This window comes from Eurytemora carolleeae, unplaced genomic scaffold, assembly GCF_000591075.1.
Source record: "Eurytemora carolleeae unplaced genomic scaffold, Eaff_2.0 scaffold339, whole genome shotgun sequence".
NCBI classification, from domain to species: domain Eukaryota; kingdom Metazoa; phylum Arthropoda; class Copepoda; order Calanoida; family Temoridae; genus Eurytemora; species Eurytemora carolleeae.
Window position 1 is genome coordinate 236644 of NW_019396264.1, and position 7280 is coordinate 243923.

Below are 7280 nucleotides of genomic sequence, written 5' to 3' on the forward strand. Positions count from 1 at the left end.
AGTTAAAAGAGGTAAACTTCTAGAAGAGGTAAACTACTAGAAGAGGTAAACTCCCAGATGACTGAAATAAAAAAAATAATAATTCAAAACCTCAGAAGGAAAATGTCAAATAGTTAAACTTCTGAGATGTTTTAAACAAATAAAGAAACGTGTATTGTACTCCATAGAATAGATTTTAAAATGTAAATAGATTTTAATCTATTTCCTTTTCCAACCTTAAAAGCTAAATTATTTGAAAAGAATCCTTTAATATAAACCTGAAACCTGGTAAACCTAGTATTCATCTCTACACAGTACAAAGGATTGAATCACAGAGAGATATTAGACTCCACCACTCTTCAAACTCAAGCTTTTAATTTAACAATACTCATGCTGGGTTCATGTGGTTGGAAAGGGGAGAGGGATTTTTTTAAAAATAGATAAACTTGTAACAAACGCCTTACTCCAATAGTTTCTTTTAAGTCTGTATCGTTCAGCTACAAATTGCTCTAGAAACTCAATGTTCTACAATAATACTTTAATCTGTATTAATCCAGATGTATTCTTCAATGTGTATCGTACAGATACAACTCGCTCTCGAACTCAATGTCTGATCAATAAAATTTTAGTCTGTATCAATCCAGATACGATTCAATATGTATTCTTCTGTATATATAGTACAGATACAACTTGAGCTGGATGCTTTCTACAAGAGAAATAATATGTGTCTTAACGTAATAAAGCAAAGATCCATATCCAATTAATCTATATTTAAATTATTGATTGGTTTTATAGTACATGTTAATGATATGGACCGATAGGTTTTCTCAGAAATTAATGAACGTAGTTAGGGTACAGATAATGTTATAACTGTTTCGCTACTTAGCGATTTCCCTAAAGACCTAATATATGTACCGTGTGGTATTTCTCAGGATTGGATCGTAAGACTCCCTTCTCTCAACGCTCTTCATAATAAAAGGAGAATAGTAAGGTTCCGAACGTTTATTTCTCTGAGCCTTCAATCTAAACAAGTTTAATAAACCCACAGAAAAAGCTTTGAGTGAAAATCATACAAATATAACAAATAATCCACTCAGGCATTAAAAAACTGTGGCTAGGAACCAATAAACAAATACATAATCATCAATCATACTAGAATCAACCAATAAACATAGATATATATAAAATAATTACCACGGTGATCCCAGAATTCTGAACACGGAAAATACTTGCAAAACGAATAAACATATACTGAATATAAATTGAACTACTACTCCGCGAGAAATCTTGCGTCTGCGCAGTCGGACTGTAAACAGTTCCTAAACTAGTTTTCTTTCACAATACATTCCGTACAGATCTTCAGGAGAAACTCAGAAATACGCAGGGGCGACAAACAGACTTTCTATACGCAGCATGGCTCGCGTAACATGTTCAGAAGATTATAAACTGAACATTATTCAACTCTGTTATGATAAACCAAACGTATATATACAGTAATAACTAGAAAACTCTGGAATAGGAAGATGACTTTGAGACTCATGTTATGACTTTGATTGCATGGGGACACAGAAATTGTTCAACGTAAACAGGTCCATTTCACTCAATTAGTTATTTAGTAAGTGAATAGTACAACTAGTTGATAATTTATAACAACATCAAGTACACCTAAGTATTGCTATAAAGTCGTCTTCCTATTTCGAACTTTTCTGGTTATCACTGTATGTAAATATTTGCATACTAATTTGTTCTACTTTTTATATTAACATTGGTTCCATTTAGTCTCCAGTATACTAAATAACCATTGCAGACTGCAGAAACCATTAGTGTTAAGTCAAGTAATATAGGAAAACATCATTTGTGGACAGTCAGAAGAAAATAGTCTCTACGACGTATAGAGACGATGCAAAGCAAAAAGTGCATGATATCTATATATATTAAGTGGTAATCTCTGTAAGGGTGTCTGTCTGTCGTTTGAGTGGATCTCCAATCATAACTCATGAACTTCTTGACCAATTTGCCACAAATTTAGATTGGGGAACTCAGGATGTAGTAAACACTTACTCCATAACAAGTTCTCGAACGTATCTATCCAGGTCAGTCCGCTATCAAACTCAACCAGTACTAAATCCCAGGCTCTAAATGCCACACAAGTTTACACGCGTGGTTATTAAAATCCAGCTACTAACACAGTGCTTTGCATGCAACGCAAGGACATAAGCCTAGCTATCAATAAGCTAAATATATACCAATCCCAAATTCTGGGGATGATCCGTTCTAAATGTCTCATAAGGACACAAGCCTATCTATCAACAAGCTATAAGTCTATCCCAAATGATGGGGACGATCCGCTATAAGTGTCTCACATTGACGCAAACCTATCTATCAACAAGCTATAAGTCTATCCCAAATGATGGGGACGATCCGCTCTAAATGTCTCACATTGACGCAAGCCTAGCAATCAACAAGCTATAAGTCTATCCCAAATGATGGCGACGATCAACTCTAAATATCTCACAGTGACGCAAGCCTAGCTATCAACAAGCTATAAGTCTATCCCAAATGATGGGGACGATCCGCTCTAAATTTCTGACAGTGACGCAAGCCTAGCAATCAACAAGCTATAAGTCTATCCCAAATGATGGGTACGATCCGCTATAAATGTCTGACAGTGACGCAAGCCTAGCAATCAACAAGCTATAAGTCTATCCCAAATGATGGGGACGATCCACTCTAAATGTCTCACAGTGACGCAAGCCTAGCTATCAACAAGCTATAAGTCTATCCCAAATGATGGGGACGATCCACTCTAAAAGTCTGACAGTGACGCAAGCCTAGCTATATATCGCTTCAAAAAATAAAAGCGGACGATCTACCTGAATACAAGCTTCAAGGTTTCAGGTTTACTCTCTCGCAGTAAACAGTACGGAGTTACTCTATAGAACTAATTTTTTTTATATCTAATGTCACAAAGTTAACAGGAATTGACGTAGTTACAATTCCTATGATATTATCTACATTACATGATTAAGACCATCATATTATGTATTTATCGCACATTTAAAGTTTAATCTACATATTTATAAGATTAGAGAGAATAGATATAATGCAGTTAATCTATCTTTGAACATGTTTATATCGTAATTTAAGTATGTCGCATGATTTAAGCTAATCATGTTAAGTATTTAATTGAAACGCTGTTTCAATGAATATTGCCATTATGTCCAAGTTTACAATATTATATTATTAATATGTACAACGTACTTCAGCTTTGCAGAAAATCATGTTTCCACGATTTTTGCTACAAGGAGAACCACGGTTTAGTTTAATAATTCTAAATTGAATTTTTTCATATGGCGTACCAAAATGATAGGTAATCTTCATATCATAAAAATTCATTTACGTGACCTAGAGCTAGTCAAGATATTGTTAAAATATATTGTTTTGTAAAAACTGTAGATTCTGATTGTAGCGACCAGATGTCGTCTTCTATACAGAAAGAGGAAAGCCGTGAACAAGAAAACAGTCTGCAATCCAGTAGCTAGTAGTTCTTAAGCGTGTACAGAATCAGATGTACTCCATATTTACTCAAATAAATATATGTTTAAACCTTTCCTGAGCTCTGTGTTGGAGAGATGCTAAAATATTGGGTTTTCAGTTCTATAGTGGCTGTGTCAATATATATTTGATTATACCCCGCAGGGTAACAATCAAAAATCCTTAATCCAGTTTGCTTTACAGTATTCTCAGCAAATTGTACTTAATAAAGAGCAATATAGAAGACACCCAATCCTTCACCATTCAACAGGGTTTCAGTAAAAGTTCATCACATTGAGTTGAGAAACCATTTTTTTGTTGATGTACATTTTGAATTTTAAAAATCAAAGACGATATTTTTGTGTAACAGAGGGAAAAAAGGGATATCTTTTCAACGTGCCTCGAAAAAGAATTTTTTGGTTGTACATTTTAATTCATCATTGAAAATCCTTGTAAGAGTGACCCCCCCNAAATCTTGTCTGTATATCAACACATGTTCAGTCGTATTTTTCCTCTCATTCAAAATCTGTGGAAAATAGTGTTAAAAGCGTACACGTAAGATATATAAGCCAACCAAAAAGTGCGCAAAAGCAAATACAAAAAATATTCATTTAGAGGGGTGCATGGTGCAAATAGGTTTCAACATTTAGAAAGGTGCAAATAGGTTCCAAACTTGAGGCTCAATATCCAGAACCCCTAGTTTACTGTGCCCTCCCCCCCCCCCCCCCCCGGCCACGGTGGGGTATTTTAGGGGTTAGGGAGGTTGACTCGTTTTTGTCACAATACTTAAAATGCATTTGTTTTGTGTTTCATGTTGAGAATAAACAAAATTAACATATTTCATTTACAAACATTGTTTCAATTGTAGCTTTGATTGATTTATATTGATTTCAATTTATAACTATTTTTCCCGTTCAGATATAAGTATATACTATAAAGCAAAAATACGAGAAAACACAGCCTGGCAGTTTCGGGATAATCTAAATATATAAATAGATTCTAACAGCCATATAGAAAAGATTTAGGGGCCCCGGTAGCACGCCTAAACCTTATTGTAGTCAGAGTAGCTGGTTAAAATATCCTTTTTTGAGTTGTCAATCAAAAAGCGAGTTTTCGTTCGAGATTCTTAAATATAACATAACATTTAAACAACTTAGAGACTTCGCTCAGACAAAATTCTTAGGCGGGAATCCTTATTTGACATAAATAAGAGGTTTATGGAATTAACTCATTTTGCCCCCTCCTCCCAAACTTTGACCAACACCACGTAAATTTTGAAACAAATTAATTTGAAACAAGTATTCTAACTTTATCGTTCTTAGTTTTCTTCCCAACTTTGTTGAAAGGCGGCTCATTTTTCTTCGCTCACTTTAAATACCTTCAACTTTCTTAACTTGAAAGTAGAGAAGTTGAGACAACATTTTGCAAACATTTATCATAATTATTTGGTGCACTTTCCTTAATACAGACACAGTTCAGGTTATTTCTAGATATAACAAACTTTTAGACGATGAAGAAATTTAAAAAAGAAAAATTTAAGCCTTTTTTCAAAAAAATTTTAAACATTATTTTATCGAATTTTTAAAAAGAAAATCCAATTAAACTTTACTTTTGTGTGGGACATCACGTGAACCCAAGGTAGGTTTCTGGATGATTAAAATAATCCGATTTTCATTTTATTTTGAAAATCCACATTTTTTTATGAAATCCGCGAATTTTTGTCCGCGTTTGTTTTTCAATCTATGCAAATAGAAAAAGTTCACAATTGTTTGTAAGCCTAGTATTATAATTTACCAAAGTAAAGCTAGTAAAAGAATAGTGCATAACATTTAATTTTATATTAGTAAAGTCTTATATTCTATATTTTGTATTTTGTATTTTATATTACTGTTTCTTTTATAATTCAAGTTTTCATTAAAGCTCCTTGATCAATATTTGCTTTGTCTGAAATAAAAGAAAATCTGGTTTTTCTCAGAAAAGCTAAGTCTACATTTATGATTTTGTCTTTTATCAATTTCTCAAATAAAAGCTAAATATTATATTTAATTTTTTTACACACCTTTAGCTGACCAAACCAGAATACATCTGTTTTAATACTTTTTAGGGACAATATTTTTCTAGTTTTAAGGGACAATATTTTTCTAGTTTTAAGGGACTATATTTTTCTAGTTTTAAGGGACAATATTTTTCTAGTTTTAAGGGACTATATTTTTCTAGTTTTAAGGGACAATATTTTTCTAGTTTTAAGGGACAATATTTTTCTAGTTTTAAGGGACTAATTTAATTTTTTTAGTTTTAAGGGACTAATTTTTTTAGTTTTAAGGGACAATATTTTTCTAGTTTTAAGGGACAATATTTTTCTAGTTTTAAGGGACAATATTTTTCTAGTTTTAAGGAACAATATTTTTCTAGTTTTAAGGGACTAATTTTTTTAGTTTTAAGGGACTAATTTTTCTAGTTTTAAGGGACTAATTTTTTTTAGTTTTAAGGGACTAATTTTTTAGTTTTAAGGGACTAATTTTTCTAGTTTAGAAATTAACAAAGGAATTAATGATGAATATTTGTCGGCACTTCATGGGAGTGTTGTAGAGCTTCATGTTGGTGGAGCAGATCAACAGGAACTGGAACAACAGGGCTTATCAATGGAACTAAGGAAATGCAACTCGAGATAGCGGAAACTTTGGTCGGAGCCAGGTATATGTTTCCTAAGTAAGCTTCTCAAGAAATTACTAGGGAGATCAGAGGTATAAGCATGCCTGCTGTTAGCTGAGTATCTGTATCATCATCATGAAGGAGTCAAGAGGCTCCCTGTGTCGGAGCTGTTACTAGCCCAACTCTCCTAACCTGACTGAGGGGCTGGGATGTGTATAGGGGTGGAGGGGGGAACGAAGGAGCCAGGGTGACATGTGGGCGGACCGGCGGAAATAGATTCACATGTCTTGAACATAGTCAACGGCATCTGAGTCGGGGTAAAATTGTCTTCCTTATATTTCGAATTTGTGTTAACAACTATATTTTTCTAGTTTTAAGGGACGTGAAATTTAAAAATAGGGGCCCTGCCTAATTCACAACGGTGCATACCTTCATCTGAAGTTAAAGTTTGTCTGATCCTGAAACTTGGTATAAGGAGGCGTTGCATCTATGACATTTTTCAATATCTCAGAAAATAATGGTGTTAGCCGGTTCTACTTTTGCATTTATAATCGTCTGATGATCTAGGAACAGGATATGACGTCAAATCTTTGATATCTCCGTTCGGAGACCGGAGATATGGGATAAGGTACCTCCGTCGGCTCCGATTTTTTATCTCCGGCACCAATGAACTTACAGAGCCCAAATTCAACACACATATGTAATAGATGCAATGTCTCCTTTTGACGATTTATTTGTTTCTACGGTAGAACTCCACAAGTCACTTTTACCACAATAGAATCAAATTTTCAAAGAGAAATCCAGGGATATCTTATTCATTTTTGGGCAGACAAAGCTTTTAAAGGTACCATTGGGAGTCAGACTTAATCTCTAAAAATTGAGATTCACTTTGTATCACATCTTTGTGTCCCTTTCAATCTCTTTGATTTTTAAATAAGTTTGTTTTCTGTTTTATATTTAATTCTTTTCGATATATTTATTTAAAGGACTAGAACATTACAGAAATAAGTTTTTCTTTCTGGCATTTCTGGCTTTTTGCATTTCAAACAAAAACCCTATCAATCGTTTTTTTATATTTTCGTTTTCAAAGAAGACAAAATTATTTTTAAAATTGT